This window comes from Oncorhynchus clarkii, chromosome 11, assembly GCF_045791955.1.
Source record: "Oncorhynchus clarkii lewisi isolate Uvic-CL-2024 chromosome 11, UVic_Ocla_1.0, whole genome shotgun sequence".
Classification (NCBI taxonomy): domain Eukaryota; kingdom Metazoa; phylum Chordata; class Actinopteri; order Salmoniformes; family Salmonidae; genus Oncorhynchus; species Oncorhynchus clarkii.
This window is the reverse complement of record NC_092157.1, coordinates 9007979-9028468: the sequence shown is the minus strand read 5'-3', so window position 1 is coordinate 9028468 and position 20490 is coordinate 9007979. Positions and strand designations below refer to the sequence as shown.

Here is a 20490-nt window from a genome sequence, read left to right as displayed (position 1 = left end):
TGCCTTCAGTGAGCTAGTTGAACTCAGCAGTTCCTCTATACTGGAACCCATTAAACAGATGCTCTGTGAACTCAACACTCAAAATAAATGGTCTAAAATAAAGAGTGGCCTACATCATCATATCAACACAATAGTAACAGTTAAACACTTTTCATCCCAGCAAATTCTAAACTATGCAGATAATTAAAGAGCACACCATTATAAATGTAACAAAAGTACCAATAGAAACTAATACACAATGACAATACTGTACATAAAAACACTTAATACCCATTGGAAAAATAATTAACAAGCACTTATTTTATTGACTTGTGCATAAAGCCCATCTAGGTTGTTAAGAGGTGGTTCCTGAGCCCCTCTCCCGGTCACATTGACTTCAGCGTACTCACTCTCCTGTCCCTGGACCCTGTCCTGGGCTGCAGCTGGGGTCTCTTTGGTCTGTAGTTTGGAGAAGTCTATGTCACCGTAGTGAATCTCTTCAGGCTGGTCTTCTGCAGGTTCCTCTGGTTCCTCTCCGGCTGTGGCCTGGTTAGTACACACTGTCCCAACCGGGGAGTTCTGTGGAGAGAACACAGAGAGAGGAACAGGTGTAAAGCTCTAAGCTCAGTAATGTGTAAAACTCTAAGGTCAGCAGGTTACACAACACACACTGAGGGGATGTCAATGAAAATGTCAATTCAACTGACAGGTGTAAAGACAGTAAACACTGTCAAAGTCCAACAGCCATTCTGTTATCATTCCATGTCATTACAGGATGTGGCATTGTTTTCGATGTGGTCATCTCCCCCTAAACTTGCTCTGAAATTATGTTAACCTCATGGCTTTAAATAGTTTCAGCATTAATTCAGTACTTCCTTAGATACACTTTGTTGGTGGTTTTAAAGTTGAGCCTTATTCCCACCTGTCCCTGTGGACTGTCTGTCCTTTCAAGTCCATTGTGGAGCCTCGAGTTTCTCCTCCTGGAAGACATTTAGAAAGGTATTCTGAATGCACTGAGAGGGTTTCCATATGCAAAAGCACAAAAACAGCAGAAATAAAATTGTTTTGCGTTGATGCCAGGAATAGTTCTTACCATACAAAAAGACTGATCAGGCTGATAAGCAAAATGGCCCCCAGAGTTCCTGCTGCAACCCCAAACACCATTGGCTCTTTTTGCCCTAAAAATACAGCACATATTATGGTCAATTCTCACAAAAAGATCTCTCAAGTACACTACATGACCAAAAGTATGTGGACACCTGCTCGTCGAACATCTCATTCCAAAATCATGGGCATTAATATGGAATATAGAATGTCATTGTATGCTGTAGCGTTAAGAATTCCCTTCACTGGAACTAAGGGGCCCAGCCCAAACCATGAAAAACAGCCCCAGACCATTATTCCTCATCCACCAAACTTTACAGTTGGCACTATGCATTGGGGCAGGTAGTGTTCTCCTGGAATCCGTCAAAACCCAGATTCGTACGCCGGACTGCCAGATGGTGAATCGTATATTCAACACGCCAGAGAACGGATTTCCACTTCTCCAGAGTCCAATGGCAGTGAGCTTTACACCACTGCAGCTGATTCTTGGCACTGCACATAGTGATCTTAGGCTTGTGTGCGGCTGTTCTGCCATGGAAACCCATTTCATGAAGCCCTCAACAAACAGTTATTGTGCTGCCATTGCTTCCAAAGGCAGTTTGGAACTCTGTAGTGAATGTTGCCATCCTACTGCCAATGTTTGTCTACAGAGATTGCATAGCTGTGTGCTCGATTTTAAACACATGTCAGCAAAACATCTGAGGATTTAATAGCTGAATCCACGCATTTGAAGGGGTGTCGACATACTTTTGAATATATATTGTATATCTAACCTACGATTGTGCCCTACGTTCCCATTTTACCTTTTATAGCCAGCTGCACTTCATTCGACTTCCCACAGCCGTGACTATTTATTGCTTCACAGTAGTACAGTTCTCCATTACCAGATGTCACATTGAGGGTGTAACTCTGTCCAGATGCTACCTGTGTTCGTTTACCCTCACTGATCTGGAACCAGGTGAAGTTTGTCACAGGAGGGTTGGCTGTACTGCTGCAGGTCAGATTAACACAGCTGCCCACTGATACTGAATCAGCTGGACTGATGGAGGCCAAGGTGTCCTTAGGAGAGACTGAGGGAGAGGGGTTCATTTACAATGTATCTGGATATGGTATATTGAATCTTCCTTCACCTCACCTGAGACAGTAATGATGGGACTGGAAGGCAAATCTGTAATACATTGTAGATAAATATATTTTACACTAACAGTTAAACTGTCCACGTGTTCAACTCTTATCTTTGATGAAAGGAATCTAAACTGGAAAAAATAGTTGGTAAACAGTTAAATTGTCTCTTACCACTGACAACTATATTAACAGACTTTTCAGGATCTGTTGCAAGGTATGGTTGACTCTCAATCCTGAAGTAGTATTTATCAGAGTAACTGGTGGTTACATTGAAGAAGACTGTGGTGCAGTTCTTCTCGGACATGTTTCCAGTTATCTTCCCTTGAAAAATGTTGACTTTCTCATTACTGTGAAAAATCACTTTTCCCTGGTTCTGATTAACATTGGGGGATTTTTTTATCCACACTCCAGAGGCAGGTAATGTGGCTTTAAATGTATTCTTTTGTTGGTCTGGAACATCAAATGAACATTGGATTTGCACACAGGAGCCAGTCAGTCCATCCAGTTGATCTGGCATTGTGGTGATCAAATTTCGTCGACCAAAACAGGCCAGAACACCTGCAATATAAAATACAACATCAGGGAGGTTCTGATATATTTTCAGTTCAGTCCAATGATATGTATTAACCCTAGATGACTAACAGGGGCCTCTGTTTGGAGGCAACTGCACAGCCATCTTGTTACTCCTCCTCCATTGTAAAACAGATGTAGGAAGATATAGAAATGCATTTATTAATGTCTACATTTGTTTTTGACAAGTATATTCTATTACAGACACCTTAATGCAGACTTTTAAATTATATTTTGTGACCTGCAACACTTCCTTCAGCAGAGAGACCCTACCCTTGTTCTATCCAATGAGTGCACCTTGTATCTCACTGAACTGGTATTATCCGATAACTAATTCATCTTTGAGTTTTCGGGGTGTAGCCATAGCCTCCCCCTTTGCCCCAAAATGTGCGAACCTGTATGTGCTACAATTTGAGGAAGCACTCATTTACAAAACATAGACACACACCCTACTTTCTAAAATCTTCCTATGGAAGAAATACATGGATGATGTCTTTGTGCTCTGGGAAGGAAGTCAGCAGGAACTGTGGGAGAAAGATATACATATAGGGAGGAACATAATACTGTACCACAAGAGAAAGATACACTTAGAGTGCATTTGCCATTCTGGTAAAATGCATTGTCTATTGTATAGGACAGGAGGCCAGAGTAAGGCCATGAGAGTATAGGACAGCTGAACATTAAAAACAGACCACACGAAGAGAAGGCGACACATAGGCGCCTAGGACAACTGGACACACAAGATAGAGGAGACACATAGTCTGCTGATCCTAGATAACACACATACATAAGAACGCATTAAGCTAAGTGCAGGGCCAAAGCAAGCCTATAGAATAGAGGAATGTATAGTATTTTTAGTATAGCTGGACACGCTAAAAACAGAGGAGACACAGTCTGCTGATCCTAGATAACACACATACATAAGAACGCATTAAGCTAAGTGCAGGGCCAAAGCAAGCCTATAGAATAGAGGAATGTATAGTATTTTTAGTATAGCTGGACACGCTAAAAACAGAGGAGACACAGTCTGCTGATCCTAGATAACACACATACATAAGAACGCATTAAGCTAAGTGCAGGGCCAAAGCAAGCCTACAGAATAGAGGAATGTATAGTATTTTTAGTATAGCTGGACACGCTAAAAACAGAGGAGACACAGTCTGCTGATCCTAGATAACACACATACAAAAGAACGCATTAAGCTAAGTGCAGGGACAAAGCAAGCCTATAAAATAGAGGAATGTATATTATTTTTAGGACAAAGCAAGGGTCTTGCCACCATTATAATCTGACGAAAAGCAGATATGGGCGTTATTGGGCGTGAACAAGCAGGAAGCCTGAACTAAAAAGAGAATGGTAGGCAGAAGAATTAGGGGAAGTATGTTTATCTGCATATGGGTTGGACCCATATGCTATATGTGTATAAATACAGGAGCCGGAGCTCTGGGAAGCGGGGTGTGTTCCGCGGACCACTCCGGCTTGCTTTACGTTGTATTAAAAGCCTATGTTGATTTCACAAGTTCTTGCAAGTGTCATATTTGAACCGATTTTCTATGACAGAACTAAATGAATTCCAAACTCTGCTAAACGAGAGCTCTGAATATCTCAAATTCACCATGCAGACTGTTGAGAGAAAAATAAACTACCTGGACTTGGATCATCATGGATCATCAAAGAGAATGATGCATTACATACAAACTTGTACACAAAGCCAACAGACCTCAATACCCTGCTACGTGGGGATATTATGCATCCCCTTCCCCTCAGGAATGGTCTACCATATAGCCAGTTAAGCAGGGTTAAATTAATCTGTTGCCAACAGTCAGATTTTGACAGCAAAGCCAAGAAAATGACAAATCATTTCAAAATCAGAGGCTACATGGAAAAAATTCTTGATGCTGCGATGCTGAAAATCTCAAAAACATGAGAGGAATTGCTAAAAAGTAAACCAAAGAAGAAAAACAATGCAATAGTCTTTTGCAATAAGTAAACCAAGTGTTCAGAGAAAATGAAAGCAATCCTGAAAAGCACTGGCATATTTTGCAATCAGACAAGAAAATTGTACACATCTTCAAGGAACCCTCACTGGTGGTCTATAAGCGTGGTCTCAATATTGTGGATAGTTTAGTGAGATCTGACCTGCCCCCTGAACCCACTCAGACACTCTTGACACACATTCCAAATGGGAACTACAAATGTGGCTCATGCTCACAGTGCAATAGCACAACACAAACATCCTTCTTCAGATACACACATACAGGTGGAAAAATCCCTGTTAGGGGTATCATCTCTTGCAAGACAAATTTAGAAATCTATCTCATCACATGTTCATGTGGGGATGCCAACTCATTACAAACAAAAAACATTTAAAACAATGCATAGCTGTAAGAACACTGATTATCTAGTAGCAGCTCACTTTGTTGAAGCTAACCATCCCATCTCCTCCCTCAGATATACAGGTATTGAGCATGTTGCTCTACCAAGGAGAGGAGGTAACATGGAGATCCTACTACTACAGAGGGAGGCCTACTGGATTTCCTATTTAAAACATTGATCTCTAGTGGTCAGAATATTGACTTTGATCTCAGGCCCTTCTTATGAACAATTATTTTTATTAAGAAGTCTTAGAAATGGATCTATTCTTTCTACATCTTATCAGCGTACAACCAATATGTTCCCCCTGTTGATGATGCTTATTATGCATTATGGATGAACCAAAAGATTACAATTTTATAACATGTAATGAAATTGGAAACAATTAAATATATAATATCTGGTAACATTCTGTATCAAAAATCTGTAATAACTTTTTCACAGCTGTTTGAATCCAGACTATTAAAATACACTAATCAGGGATTAACTGTACAATTTTCTACACAATTAAAAAGCTGGAATATAGCACATCCCATAAAATATGTCTTGTGGTTATTCCTTTATGTCTGATTCATAACTAGTTGTTGTTGTGTGGAAGACTCACCTGACATAAAGAGGCCAATGAGAAAAAACATGTTCTCAGGACAAGCCATGTGAGAACTCACACACTACTGATCACCTGAAACAGTACAAACATACACTTACTGGTGGAGTAACTTAACTCACACAACACATTAAACCATCCCCATATCAAATACACGATGTCCTTCAGTTGTAAAGCTAATACATGAACAAACAGCAGTACATTAGAACATATTGAATCTCATTACTCAGAATTAATCTCCTTTCATTTATTTTGAACATTAAAATGAACAGAAAATATAGTGAAGTCGATACTTGCCTTAGACGGTAACGTAAACTGTCTACAGCAGAAACTGTCACACACATAGTGAGGTCTGACAAACTAAAGTGATGAAATTCATGTGGCATATCTCTCATCTCATCAGTGAAATACTTCCTAATATGTGTATGAGAAATTATTTTTAAACAATTCTTCAGTATTTATTGTCCCTTTCTCGGGGTAGGACAGGTCAGCAGTATTTTGAAACGGGCCCCCAAATCACTATGTCCGCCCCCGACACATTGTTAAATAGAACAAATGAAACTATCAGCATTATAACCATCTCCCTCTCCTCTATCTCCCAGGCCTGAATGGGAATGTGTGTGGGATTTAAACATATAGTTCAATCATGAACCAAAATCCACTATTCATTTATTCAAGAGTTAAATTTGTTAAAATCGAGTTTGAAACAAAACATATGGTTGTCACATTATGTTTCAACATGAAAAACAGAGTAACTGTAATTGTATCTGAATGATTCTCACACACCACTCAACTTCTCCGACACCAACTTCCTCTTTGAAGTCTATTTGCAAAGAGAAGCCTGGTGGGCTGGATGCCACAGAGACAATCTTTTCACTCCACTTTGATACGGAATTGACTATTTTGTAGCAGTTTATGAGAACTTATGTAGCAGGTTAGGATAATTATCTTAGCATGTTAAGAGCCTGAGGTTAAGGTCAGGTTAAATAGTCAGGTTTAGGGAAAATGCTCTCCTAACCAGGGTTGGATGAGGGCATTTGGGACCCTGAGCTTACTTTCCTTCATTTCAACACGTTCTGCCATGGTGCAGTGAAAATTATTTTTTATATGTTTGCTGTTTTATAGCAACTTATTCTTGTGTTCACATTTTTCCATGAGGCTGATATAAAAGGTTGCAGTTTTAACGCTACAATCAGTTCTACACATTTTTCTATCATATGCTATCTGGGGCAGTTCAGTAATCCCTGCTGCTGACCTGCTTCCAAAATCGCTTCTTATTGAAGTGCCGTGAAAAGAATGTCGCGGGTGACACAGGAGGGAGCCAGCCACCTGCAGGTCCTGGACGGCAAGGAGGACATGGGTGCCCTCTTCGGTGGTCAAGTCAAGATGGGATTAAGCTTTTGTCAAAATGTGAAAAGTATAATTATTACAGCATTTTAGCTAATCCTAACCCTTTTTCGTATTTTAATTTAAATTTTCATAACCTGCTATGTTAATTTTCCTAACTTGCTGCAAAAATTCACAAACTTGCTAGAAAACTCAATTTTGACAAAAGCTGTATCCCTTCTAGACCAAACCCTGAACCTTCCCGAAGGCCTTCTGGGAGAAGGAGACCCAGGAACTGAGGGCGTACTTTACCCAGCAGGTGGGAGCCGACCTCCCCCAACAGGTGGTCTCCCAGGCTTCAATGGGAACGTGTGTGTGATGTTTTTTTAAACAAGTTAAATCATAATCGTTGAATAGAACAAGTGTAGACCTTACCGTGAAATGATTACTTACAAGCCCTTAACCAACAGTGCAACTCAAGAAAGAGTTAAGAAAATGTTACCTAAATTAACTAAGGTAAAATATTATTAAAAGAAACTCAAGAAATGTGCAATAACGCGGCTATATTCATGGAGTACCGGTACAGAGTCAATGTGGGAGTACCGGTACAGAGTCAATGTGGGAGTACCGGTACAGAGTCAATGTGGGAGTACCGGTACAGAGTCAATGTGGGAGTACCGGTACAGAGTCAATGTGGGAGTACCGGTACAGAGTCAATGTGGGAGTACCGGTACAGAGTCAATGTGGGGGTACCGGTACAGAGTCAATGTGGGGGTACCGGTACAGAGTCAATGTGGGGGTACCGGTACAGAGTCAATGTGGGAGTACCGGTACAGAGTCAATGTGGGAGTACCGGTACAGAGTCAATGTGGGAGTACCGGTACAGAGTCAATGTGGGAGTACCGGTACAGAGTCAATGTGGGAGTACCGGTACAGAGTCAATGTGGGAGTACCGGTACAGAGTCAATGTGGGAGTACCGGTACAGAGTCAATGTGGGAGTACCGGTACAGAGTCAATGTGGGAGTACCGGTACAGAGTCAATGTGGGAGTACCGGTACAGAGTCAATGTGGGAGTATCGGTACAGAGTCAATGTGGGAGTACCGGTACAGAGTCAATGTGGGAGTACCGGTACAGAGTCCATGCGGGAGTACCGGTACAGAGTCCATGCGGGAGTACCGGTACAGAGTCAATGTGGGAGTATCGGTACAGAGTCAATGTGGGAGTACCGGTACAGAGTCAATGTGGGAGTACCGGTACAGAGTCCATGCGGGAGTACCGGTACAGAGTCCATGCGGGAGTACCGGTACAGAGTCAATGTGGGAGTACCGGTACAGAGTCAATGTGGGAGTACCGGTACAGAGTCAATGTGGGAGTACCGGTACAGAGTCAATGTGGGAGTATCGGTACAGAGTCAATGTGGGAGTACCGGTACAGAGTCAATGTGGGAGTACCGGTACAGAGTCAATGTGGGAGTACAGGTACAGAGTCAATGTAGTGGTACAGTTTAGTCGAGGTAATTTGTACATGGAGGTAGGGGTGAAGTGACCATGCATGTCACGATTCTTCAAAATCGAACCCAGAAGCAGACCAGGACAAGGAGGGTAGGAAGAAGGTGAGTATGTATTTACAAGTGAATGGGTAGATATATCCAGGTGGCGTAGCGGGCAGCGGTGGTGAGTTGATGGGAGTAAATAGGTGGATCCAATGGGGAAGCGGAATCCTCCGATGACCAGGCGGGAATGGGGTAAATGATCCAGGTGAGTAACTGAAGACAGAACAAACGGAGGTAAGTTTAAGGCAAGCAATACGTAAAAAAAACAACAAAACAAATTCTATCCAACTTGAGGCTGATGGTATGGCACAACATACTGTTCATGGCTAACGATCCGGCAGGGAATGGATGTCAGGTCTGGGCTTATGAAGAGGAGAGATGATGATCAGGACCAGGTGTGCAGATAGCTGATGGGATACAGGTGCGGGTAATCAGAACTCCCAACTGGCTACATTGCCCGGCAACCAGACAGGGTGCGTTCCAGGACGCCGGAAAAAACACTCCAGGACAGAACACAGGCAAAAAACACTCGGGAAACGGGATTCGTGACAATGCATAGATAATAAACAGCGAGAAGCAGCAGTGTACAAAACAAATGAAGGTGGGGGGTAAATGTAAATAGTCCGTTGGCCATTTGATTAATCGTTCAGCAGTCTTATGGCTTGGGGATAGAAGCTGTTTACAAGCATTCTGGTCCGATACTTGGCGCTGCGGTACCGCTTGCTGTGCGGAAGCAGAGAGAACAGTCTATGACTTGGGTGACTGGAGTCTCTGACCCTTTTTTGGGCTTTACTCTGACACCGCCTAGTATATAGGTCCTGGATTGCAGGAAGCTTGGCCCCAGTGATGTACTGGGCCGTACGTACTACCCTCTGTAGCGCCTTACGGTCAGATGCCGAGCAGTTGCCATAGCAGTCGGTGATGCAACCGGTCAAGATGCCCTCGATGGTGCAGCTGGGTTGAAATGCTCTCGATGGTGCGGAGGGAATTTCAACCCATTTTGCCATGGTGGTGCGGAGAAACATATTTACAGTTTTATAATGCTATTCGACATGTTGTCATGAAGCTGACAGAAAATGTTGTTGATTTCAAGCTAATTTTCCTTTTGATTTTGCTATCAAATGCTACCAGCCCTGCTCCTAACCTGCTACCAAAATTACTTCTTATTGAAGTGGCGTGAAAAGAATGTCCCGAGTGCCATAGAAGGGAGACCGCGATCTACAGGTACTGGGAGGCAAGTTGGACATGGGCTTCCTGTCACGACTTCTTCCGAAGTCGGTTCCTCTCCTTGTTCGGGCAGTGTTCGGCGATCGACGTCACCGGTCTTCTAGGCATCGCCGATCCGTTATTCATTTTCCATTTGTTTTGTCCTGTTTTCCCACACACCTGGTTTTCATTCCCTCATTACGTGTTGTGTATTTAACCCTCTGTTCCCCCCATGTCTTTGTGTGGTATTGTTTGTTGTAAGTGCTTGTGCACATGTTGACTGGTGCGCATCGGGTTTTGTACCCATGTTGATTATTTCTTGATGCCGTTGGTTTTGAAATTAAACAGCTCCGGCTGTTACCTAGTTCTGCTCTCCTGCGTCTGACTTCCCTGCCACCAGTTACACACCCCTTACACTCCCTCTATGACGGTCAAGTCTAGATGGGATAAAGCTTTGTCAAATTGACGTCAAATTCTTTTAGCTTTTGAGCTAATCCTAACACTTTTCCGTTCCTTGATCTAATTATCATAACCTGCTACGTTAATTATCCTAACCTGCAGCCTAATTCTCCTAAACTTGCGAAAAAACTAAATTTGGACAAATCAAGGTTCCCAAGGTTCCTTCCCAAGGTCCTTCCCAAGGTCTTCTGGGAGAAGGATACCCAGGAGCTGAGGGTGTACTTTACCCAGCAGGTGGGAGCCGACCTCCCCCAACAGGTGGAGGGAGAGTTGAAAGCTCTGGAGGACAAGGTCAGGAATTGAGAGGTGAAGGGACCAGATGGTTCAGAGAGAGAAGAGAGAAAGTATTGACTATTGGACATTATACTACGCTGATGCTGCTATATGGTGGGAATGGGGATATGGGGGGACTGACAAAAAAGGGACGACAAGCTCTTTTCAGTTATGTGGAAACTGCTTTGCCTCTTTGTGGATAAAATGTATGAAAATACAATGAAACGATGTGCCTGCATGCAGATCAGGCTTCCACTCACTATCAATGGATATATGAGTAGGTATTAGGTGATAAAACAGAACCAATCTTACTGCTTTTTCCATGACATAGACTGACCAGGTGAATGCAGGTGTATTCTATGATCCCTTATTGTTGTCACTTGTTAAATCCACTTCAATCATTGTAGATGAAGGGGGGGAGACAGTTTAAAGAAGGATTTTTAAGCCTCGAAACAATTGAGACATGGATTGTGTATGTGTGTCATTTAGAGAGTGTTTGGGCAAGACAAAAATGTATGTGCCTTTGAACGAGGTGTGGTAGTAGGTGGCAGACACACTGGTTTCAATAACTGCAACACTGCTGTTTTTTTCACTCTAAACAGTTTCCGGTGTGTATCAAGAATGGTCCACCACCCAAAGGAAATCCATCCAACTTGACATAACTGTAGGAAGCATTGGAGTCAACATGGGCCAGCATCCCTGTGGAACGCTTCGACACCTTGTAGAGTCCATGCCCCGATGAACTGAGGCTGTTCTGAAGAGAAAAAGGGGTTTCAACTCAAAATTAGGAAGGTTTTCCTAATGTTTGGTATCCTCAGTGTCTTCAGAAAGGACCCCTTGACTTATTCCACAATGTTGCTGATCCATCCTCAGTTTTCTCCAATCACACCCGTTAAACTATGTAACTGTTTTAAAGTCACCATTGACCTTATGGTGAAATCAGTGGAGGCTGCTGAGAGGAAGACAACTCATAATAATGTCTGGAACGGAGCAAATGGAATGGAATCAAACACATGGAAAACATGTTGGATGAATTTGGTACCATTCCACCTGTTCTGCTCCAGCCATTACCACGAGTACGTTCTCCCCAATTAATGTGCCACCAACCTCTTGTGGGTGAAATCCCTGAGTGGGTTTGTAGTGACTGGGTGTATTGATAAACCATCCAAACGGATCGAGGCTGAGGTGTCCTTAGGAGAGACTGAGGGATAGGGGTTCATTTAGAATGTATCTGGATATGGTATATTGAATAGTCTCATCAAATCGACTCTATTACAATTATCAGTCAAAACATGATAGAATGATCTATTCTTCAGAAACCGGTTACTAAATCTTACATGAAACATTAAGCATCATGTTATGTTCAGCTCTCTTGTTGCTTGCCCCTACTGGGTAGACTGCAGTACAAGTGATGTTCTTCTCATGATGAAGGTATGACGGAGTGAAGGTCACCGTGGAGAGAACTGATTTGGTTTGGTCTGGATTCTTATGCAGTTGGTTCTCAGGTGTGAACTGTGTTGGGAGAGTCCATGTCAGCTCAGGGGAGTGTTCAGGACAGGGAGCGACAGCAGAGCAGTTCAAGCTGACAGGGGTCCCTTCCTTCACCTCACCTGGCAAATCTGGCAAATCTGTAATACAATGTAGATAAATATATTTTACACTGACAGGCACACCGCCTACTTGGTCTTATTCTAGTCATAAAATGTTAGAAAAATAGTTATCAGTTATCTTCCCTTGAAGATCTAGTCACCGTCTCACTACTGTTAAATATCACACTGTCCGGACGCCCACTGGTAATTCTTAATTCTTTAATCCACACTCCAGAGGTAAGTATTGTGCTGTTAAATTTATAGTAAGGACTATCAAATGAACATGGGATTTGCATACAGGAGCTAGTCAGTACGTCCAGTCTATCTTCTATTGTGGCAATCAAATCTCGTTGGCCAAACAGGCCAAAACACTTGGAACATGAAGGACAACATCAGGGAGGTAATATGATCTTTTCAGTACAGTCTCTCTCCTTCTGCAGCAAAATATATGAACTAATTTCAATATACAAATCAAATCAAATCAAATGTATTTGTCACATACACATGGTTAGCAGGTTTTAATGCGAGTGTAGCAAAATGCTTGTGCTTCTAGTTCCGATAATGCAGTAATAAACAACGAGTATTCTAACCTAACAATTCCACAACTACTACCTTATACACACAAGTGTAAAGGGATAAAGAACATGTACATAAAGATATATGAATGAGTGATGGTACAGAACGGCATAGGCAAGATGCAGTAGATGGTATCGAGTACAGTACATACATATGAGATGAGTAATGTAGGGTATGTAAACAAAGTGGCATAGTTTAAAGTGGCTAGTGATACACGTATTATATAAAGATGCAGTAGATGATATAGAGTACAGTATATACATATACATATGAGATGAGTAATGTAGGGTATGTAAACATTATATTAAGTAGCATTGTTTAAAGTGGCTGGAGTTGAATCAGTGTGTTGGCAGCAGCCACTCAATGTTAGTGGTGGCTGTTTAACAGTCTAATGGCCTTGAGATAGAAGCTGTTTTTCAGTCTCTCGGTCCCTGCTTTGATGCACCTGTACTGACCTCGCCTTCTGGATGATAGAGGGGTGAACAGCCAGTGGCTCGGGTGGTTGTTGTCCTTGATGATCTTTATGGCCTTCCTGTGACATCGGGTGGTGTAGGTGTCCTGGAGGGCAGGTAGTTTGCCCCCGGTGATGCGTTGTGCAGACCTCACTACCCTCTGGAGAGCCTTACGGTTGTGGGCGGAGCAGTTGCCATACCAGGCGGTGATACAGCCCGACAGATGCTCTCGATTGTGCATCTGTAGAAGTTTGTGAGTCCTTTTGGTGACAAGCCAAATTTCTTCAGCCTCCTGAGGTTGTAGAGGCGCTGCTGCGCCTTCTTCACGATGCTGTCTGTGTGAGTGGACGAATTCCGTTTGTCCGTGATGTGTACGCCGAGGAACTTAAAACTTACAACCCTCTCCACTACTGTTCCGTCGATGTGGATAGGGGGGTGCTCCCTCTGCTGTTTCCTGAAGTCCACAATCATCTCCTTTGTTTTGTTAACGTTGAGTGTGAGGTTATTTTCCTGACACCACACTCCGAGGGCCCTCACCTCCTCCATGTAAGCCGTCTCGTCGTTGTTGGTAATCAAGCCTACCACTGTAGTGTCGTCCGCAAACTTGATGATTGAGTTGGGGGCGTGCATGGCCACGCAGTCGTGGGTGAACAGGGAGTACAGGAGAGGGCTCAGAATGCACCCTTGTGGGGCCCCAGTGTTGAGGATCAGCGGGGTGGAGATGTTGTTACCTACCCCCGCCACCTGGGGGGCGGCCCGTCAGGAAGTCCAGTACCCAGTTGCACAGGGCGTTGTCGAGACCCAGGGTCTCGAGCTTGATGATGAGTTTGGAGGGTACTATGGTGTTAAATGCTGAGCTGTAGTCGATGAACAGCATTCTTACCTAGGTATTCCTCTAGTCCAGATGGGTTAGGGCAGTGTGCATTGTGGTTGCGATTGCGTCGTCTATGGACCTATTTGGGCAATAAGCAAGTTGGAGTGGGTCTAGGGTGTCAGGTAGGGTGGAGGTGAAATGGTCCTTGACAAGTCTCTCAAAGCACTTCATGATGACGGAGGTGAGTGCTACCGGGCGGTAGTCGTTTAGCTCAGTTACCTTAGCTTTCTTGGGAACAGGAACAATGGTGGCCCTCTTGAAGCATGTGGGAACAGCAGACTGGGATAAGGATTGATTGAATATGTCCGTAAACACACCAGCCAGCTGCTCTGCGCATGCTCTGAGGACGCGGCTGGGGATGCCGTCTGGGCCTGCAGCCTTGCGGGGTTAACCCGTTTAAATGTTTTTCTCACATCAGCTGCAGTGAAGGAGAGCCTGCAGGTTTTGGTTGCGGGCAGTGTCAGTGGCACTGTATTGTCCTCAAAGCGGGCAAAAAAGTTATTTATTCTGTCTGGGAGCAAGACATCCTGGTCCGCTACGGGGCTGGTTTTCTTTTTGTAATCCGTGATTGACTGTAGACCCTGCCACATACCTCGTGTCTGAGCCGTTGAATTGCGACTCTACTTTGTCTCTATACTGAAGCTTAGCTTGTTTGATTGCTTTGAGGAGGGAATAGCTACACTGTTTGTATTCGGTCATGTTTCCGGTCACCTTGCCCTGGTTAAAAGCAGTGGTTTGCGCTTTCAGTTTCACGCGAATGCTGTCATCAATCCACGGTTTCTGGTTTGGGAATGTTTTAATCGTTGCTATGGGTACGACATCATCAATGCACTTTCTAATGAACTAGCTCACCGAATCAGCGTATTCGTCAATGTTCTTGTTGGACGCAATGCGGAACATATCCCAATCCACATGATCGAAGCAGTCTTGAAGCGTGGAATCAGATTGGTCAGACCAGCGTTGATCAGGCCTGAGCTTTTTGTTTTAGTTTCTGTCTGTAGGCTGGGAGAAACAAAATGGAGTCGTGGTCAGCTTTTCCGAAAGGAGGGCGGGGGAGGGCCTTGTATGCGTCACGGAAGTTAGAATAACAATGATCCAGGGTTATACCAGCCCTGGTTGCCCTGGAGAATTCCCTTGGTAGATAATGCAGTCAACATTTGATTGTGAGGAATTCTAAGTCAGGTGAACAGAAGGACTTGAGTTCCTGTATGTTGTTATGATCACACCACGTCTCGTTAATCATAAGGCATACACCCCCGCCCTTCTTCTTACCAGAAAGAAGCTTGTTTCTGTCGGCGCGATAGGTGAAGAAACATGCTGGCTGCACCGACTCCGATAGCGTGTCTCGAGTGAGCCATGTTTCCGTGAAGCAAAGAACATTACAGTCTCTGATGTCTCTCTGGAATGCTATCCTTGCTACCCTTGCTCAGGTTTCATCAACCTTGTTGTCAAGAGACTGGGAGTATGCTAGGGAGAGGTGCGCGATGTGCCCGTCTCCGGAGCCTGACCAGAAGACCGCTTTGTTTGCCTCTTTTACGACCTCGTTGTTTTGGGTCGCCAGCTGGGATCCGATCCATTGTCCTGGGTGGAAGGCAGAACACAGGATCCGCTTCGGGAAAGTCATATTCCTGGTCATAATGATGGTGAGTTGACGTTGCTCTTATATTCAGTAGTTCCTTCCGACTGAATGTAATGAAACCTAAGATTACCTGGGGTACCAATGTAATAAATAACATGTATAATACTGCATAGTTTCCTAGGAACGCGAAGCGAAGCGGCCATCTCTGTCGGCGCCGGAAGGTGGAGTCCTGATGTCACCACTCCATGCCCTAAACTGGATCATGCACATATCTGGAGCACAATGTTTGAATCCAGACTATTAAACTCTACTTATCAGGAATTATTTGTACACTTTTCTATACATTGAGACAGACGGGAATATAGCTCACACTATGAAATATCATCACTTGTGCTTATTCCTCTGTCTGATTCATAACTAGTTGTTGCTGTTGCTGTGTGGAAGACTCACCTGACATAAAGAGGACAATGAGAAAAAACATGTTCTCAGGACAAGCCATGTGAGAATTCACACACCACTGATCACCTGAAACAGTACAAACATACACTTACTGGTGGAGTAACTTAACTCACACAACACATTAAACCATCCCCATATCAAATACACGATGTCCTTCAGTTGTAAAGCTAATACATGAACAAACAGCAGTACATTAGAACATATTGAATCTCATTACTCAGAATTAATCTCCTTTAATTTATTTTGAATGTTCAAAATAACAGAAGATACTGTGAAGACGTCGATTCTTGCCAGGCTTGAATAGGAATGTGTGTGGGATTTAAAAATACAGTTCAATCATGAACCATTTGACTCAAGACAAAAAAGGAAAAGTTACATTTGAGTTCGATGCAAAACATATGGTTGTCACATTATATTTCAACATGAAAAACAGACTTGGTATGAAACAGAGTAACTGTAATTGTATCTGAGTGATTCTCACACACCACTCAACTTCTCCGACACCAACTTCCTCTTTGAAGTCTATTTGCAAAGAGGAGCCTGGTGGGCTGGATGCCACAGAGACACTCTTTTCACTCCAATTTGATTATATAAAGGTTAAAAAATAAATAAAAATAGGTTTGATAAAAGGGATATGGTTAAGAAAATGCTCTCCTATCTCGGGTTGGAAGACAGCGTTTGGTACCCTGAGTTTACAGTGGCAAGAAAAAGTATGTGAACCCTTTGGAATTACCTGCTTAAATTGGTCATACAATTTAATCTGATCTTCATCTAAGCCACAACAATAGACAAACACAGTCTGCTTAAACTAACAACACACAAACAATTATACGTTTTCACGTCTTTATTGAACACACGAGTAAACATTCACAGTGCAGGGTGGGAAAAGTTAGTGAACCTTTGGATTTTACAACTGGTTTACCCTCCTTTGGAAGCAATAACCTCAACCTCAGTTTTCTGTACTACTGAACTGTTTCAGTTCAGCAATATTATTGTGATGTCTGGTGTGAACTGCTCTCTTGAGGTCATGCCACTGCATCTCAATCGGGTTGAGGTCAGGACTCTGACTGGGTCACTCCAGAAGGCGTATTTTCTTCTGTTGAAGTCATTCTGTTGTTGATTTACTTCTGTGTTTTGGTTTGTTGTCCTGTTGCATCACTCAACTTCTGTTGACCTTCAATTGGAGGACAGATAGCCTTACATTCTGCTGCAAAAAGTCCTGATAAACTTGGGAAATAATTTTTCCGATGATGATAGCAAGCTGTCCAGGCCCTGTGGAAGCAAAGCAGACCCCAACCATGATGCTCCCTCCACCCTACTTTACAGTTGGGATGAGGTTTTGATGTTGGTGTGTTGTGCCTTTTTTTCTCCACACAGTATTGTGTATTCCTTCCAAACAACTCAACTTTATTTTAATCCTTCCACAAAATATTTTGCCAGTAGCGCTGTGGTGTCCTCCCATGAACACCATTTTTGTTCAGTGTTTTACATATCGTAGACTTGTTAACAGAGATGTTTGCATGTTCCAGAGATTGCTGTAAATCGTTAGCTGACACTCTAGGATTCTTCTTAACCTCATTGAGCATTCTGCGCTGTGGTCTTGCAGTCACGTTTGCAGGAAGGCCAGTCCTAGGGAGAGTAGCAACATTACTGAACTTTCTCCATTTATAGACAATTCGTCTTACCGTGGACTAATGAACATCAGGGCTTTTAGAGATACTTTTGTAACCCTTTCCAGATTTATATAAGTCAACAATTCTTAATCTTAGGTCTTCTGAGATCTCTTTTGTTTGAGGTACAGTTCACATTAGGCAATGCTTCTTGTGAATAGCAAACTCAAATTTTGTGAGTGTTTTGTATAGGGCAGGGCAACTCTAACCAGCATCACTACTCTGGACGGTTCTGACCTAGAATATGTTGACAACTACAAATACCTAGGTGTCTGATTAGACAGTATACTCTCCTTCCAGACTCACATTAAACATCTCCAACCCAAAATGTAATCTAGAATCGGCTTACTACTTCGCAACAAAGAATCCTTCACTCATGCTGCCAAAAATACCCTCGTAAAACTGACTATCCTACTGATCCTCGACTTCGTCGACGTCCTTTACACAATAGCTTCCAACACTCAACTCAACAAATTGGATGCAGTCTATCATAGTGTCATCTGAATGTCACCAAAGCCCCATATACCACCCACCACTGAGACCTGTATGCTCTCGTTGGCTGGCCCTCGCTTTATACTCGTCGCCAAACCCACTGGCTCCAGGTCATCTACAAGTCTCTGCAAAGTAAAGCCCCGCCTTATCTCAGCTCACTGGTCACCATAGCAGCACCCACCCATAGCACGCGCTCCAGCAGGTATATTTCACTGGTCACCACCAATGCCAATTCTTACTTTGGCTGCCTCTCCTTCCTGTTCTCTGCTGCCAATGACTGAAACGAACTGCAGAAATCACTGAAGCTGGAGAGTCATATCTCCCTCACCAACTTTAAGCACCAGCTGTCAGAGCAGCTCACAGATCACTGCACCTGTACATAGCCCATCTGTAAATAGCCCATCCAATTACCTCATCCCCACACTGTTATTTATTCTGCTCCTTTGCACCCCAGTATCTCTACTTGCACACTCATCTTCTGCACATCTATCACCCCAGTGTTTAATTGCTATATTGTAATTATTTCGCCACTATTGCCTATTTATTGCATTACCTCTCTTATCCTACCTCATTTGCACACACTGTATATAGACTTTTTCTATTGTATTATTGACTGTATGTTTATTCCATGTGTAACTCTGTGTTGTTTGTGTCACACTGCTTTGCTTTATTTTGGCCAGGTGGCAGTTGTAAATGAGACCTGCTCTTAACTGGCCTACCTGGTTAACTAAAGGTGAAATAAAAATAAATCAAAAAGAGCTGTGAGTCTCTTGTTAAGTCTATAAGAGCTTTGCACATCTGAAATGAACAATATTTCCACATTATTCTTTTAAAAAATTCATCAAGCTCTTTCAAATTGGTTGTTGATCATTGCTTGACAGCCATTTTCAAGTCTTGTCATAGATTTTCAAGCCCATCAAAACTGTAACTTGGACAATTAGGAACATACAATATTGTCATAGTAAGCAACTCTGGTGTATATTTGGCTGTTTGTTTTAGGTTGTTGTCCTGCTGAAAGGTGAATTTGCGTCCCAGTGTCTTTTAAAAATCAGACTGAACCAGGTTTTTCTCTAGTTTTGCCTTTGCTTAGCTCTATTCCATTTATTTTTATCCTAAAACACTTGATGACAAGCATACCCATAACATATTGCAGCCATCACCATGCTTGAAAAGATGAAGTGTGGTACTCAACGATATGTTGGACATAGTGAATTTCTTTGCCAAATGTTTTGCAGATTTACTTTAGTGCCTTATTGCAAACAGAATGCATGTTTTGGAATATTTTTTATTCGGTACGTTTCCATCATTTCAGTCTCTCATTTAGGTTTGTATTACGGAGAAAGTAACATGTTGTTGATCCATCCTCAGTTTTCTCCAATCACAGCCGTTAAACTATGTAACTGTTTTAAAGTCACCATTGACCTTATGGTGAAATCAGTGGAGGCTGCTGAGGGGAAGACAACTCATAATAATGTCTGGAACGGAGCAAATGGAATGGAATCAAACACATGGAAAACGTGTTGGATGTATTTGGTACCATTCCACCTGTTCTGCTCCAGCCATTACCACAAGTACATTCTCCCCAATTAATGTGCCACCAACCTCTTGTGGGTGAAATCCCTGAGTGGGTTTGTAGTGACTGGGTGTATTGATAAACCATCCAAAGTGTAATTAATAAACTCACTACGCTCAAAGGGGTTTTCAAGGTCAGATATCTTTTCTTTTTACCCATCTAGAAACAGGTGCCTTTCTTTGTGAGGCAATGGGAAAGCTGTTTATATCTGTTTGAAAGTTTCTGCTTGACTGAGGGATCTAACAGATAATTGTATGTGTGGGGTACAGAGATGAGGTAGTCATTTAAAAATCATGTTAAACACAAGCATTGCACACAGAGTGAATCCATGCAACTCATGTGACTAGTTAAGGAAATCTTTACTCCTGAACTCATTTAGGCTTGACATGGAAAAGGTGTTGAATACATATTGACTTTCAGCTTTTCATTTTTATGTCTAAAAACATAATTCCACATTGTGTGTAGAACAGTGAACATCTCAATAGAATCCATTTTAATGAGATGTTAAATGTTGGACCAATAAGACCAAAATATTTCATGGACATTGAATGTAAAGGTTTTTATTGCAGGGCAATTAATAAACAACCTGAAATTCAGTCTCAATTGTTTCTTCGATTTAACACTCAACATAAAAACTGAAATAATTACTTCTA

The 20490-nt window shown here is 42.6% G+C and overlaps 1 pseudogene; it reads right to left on the bottom strand.

Moving 5' to 3' along the window:
* Positions 1-285: 285 nt before the first annotated feature.
* LOC139420519 (sialic acid-binding Ig-like lectin 10) lies at positions 286-16142 on the bottom strand (annotated as a pseudogene).
* Positions 16143-20490: the final 4348 nt, after the last annotated feature.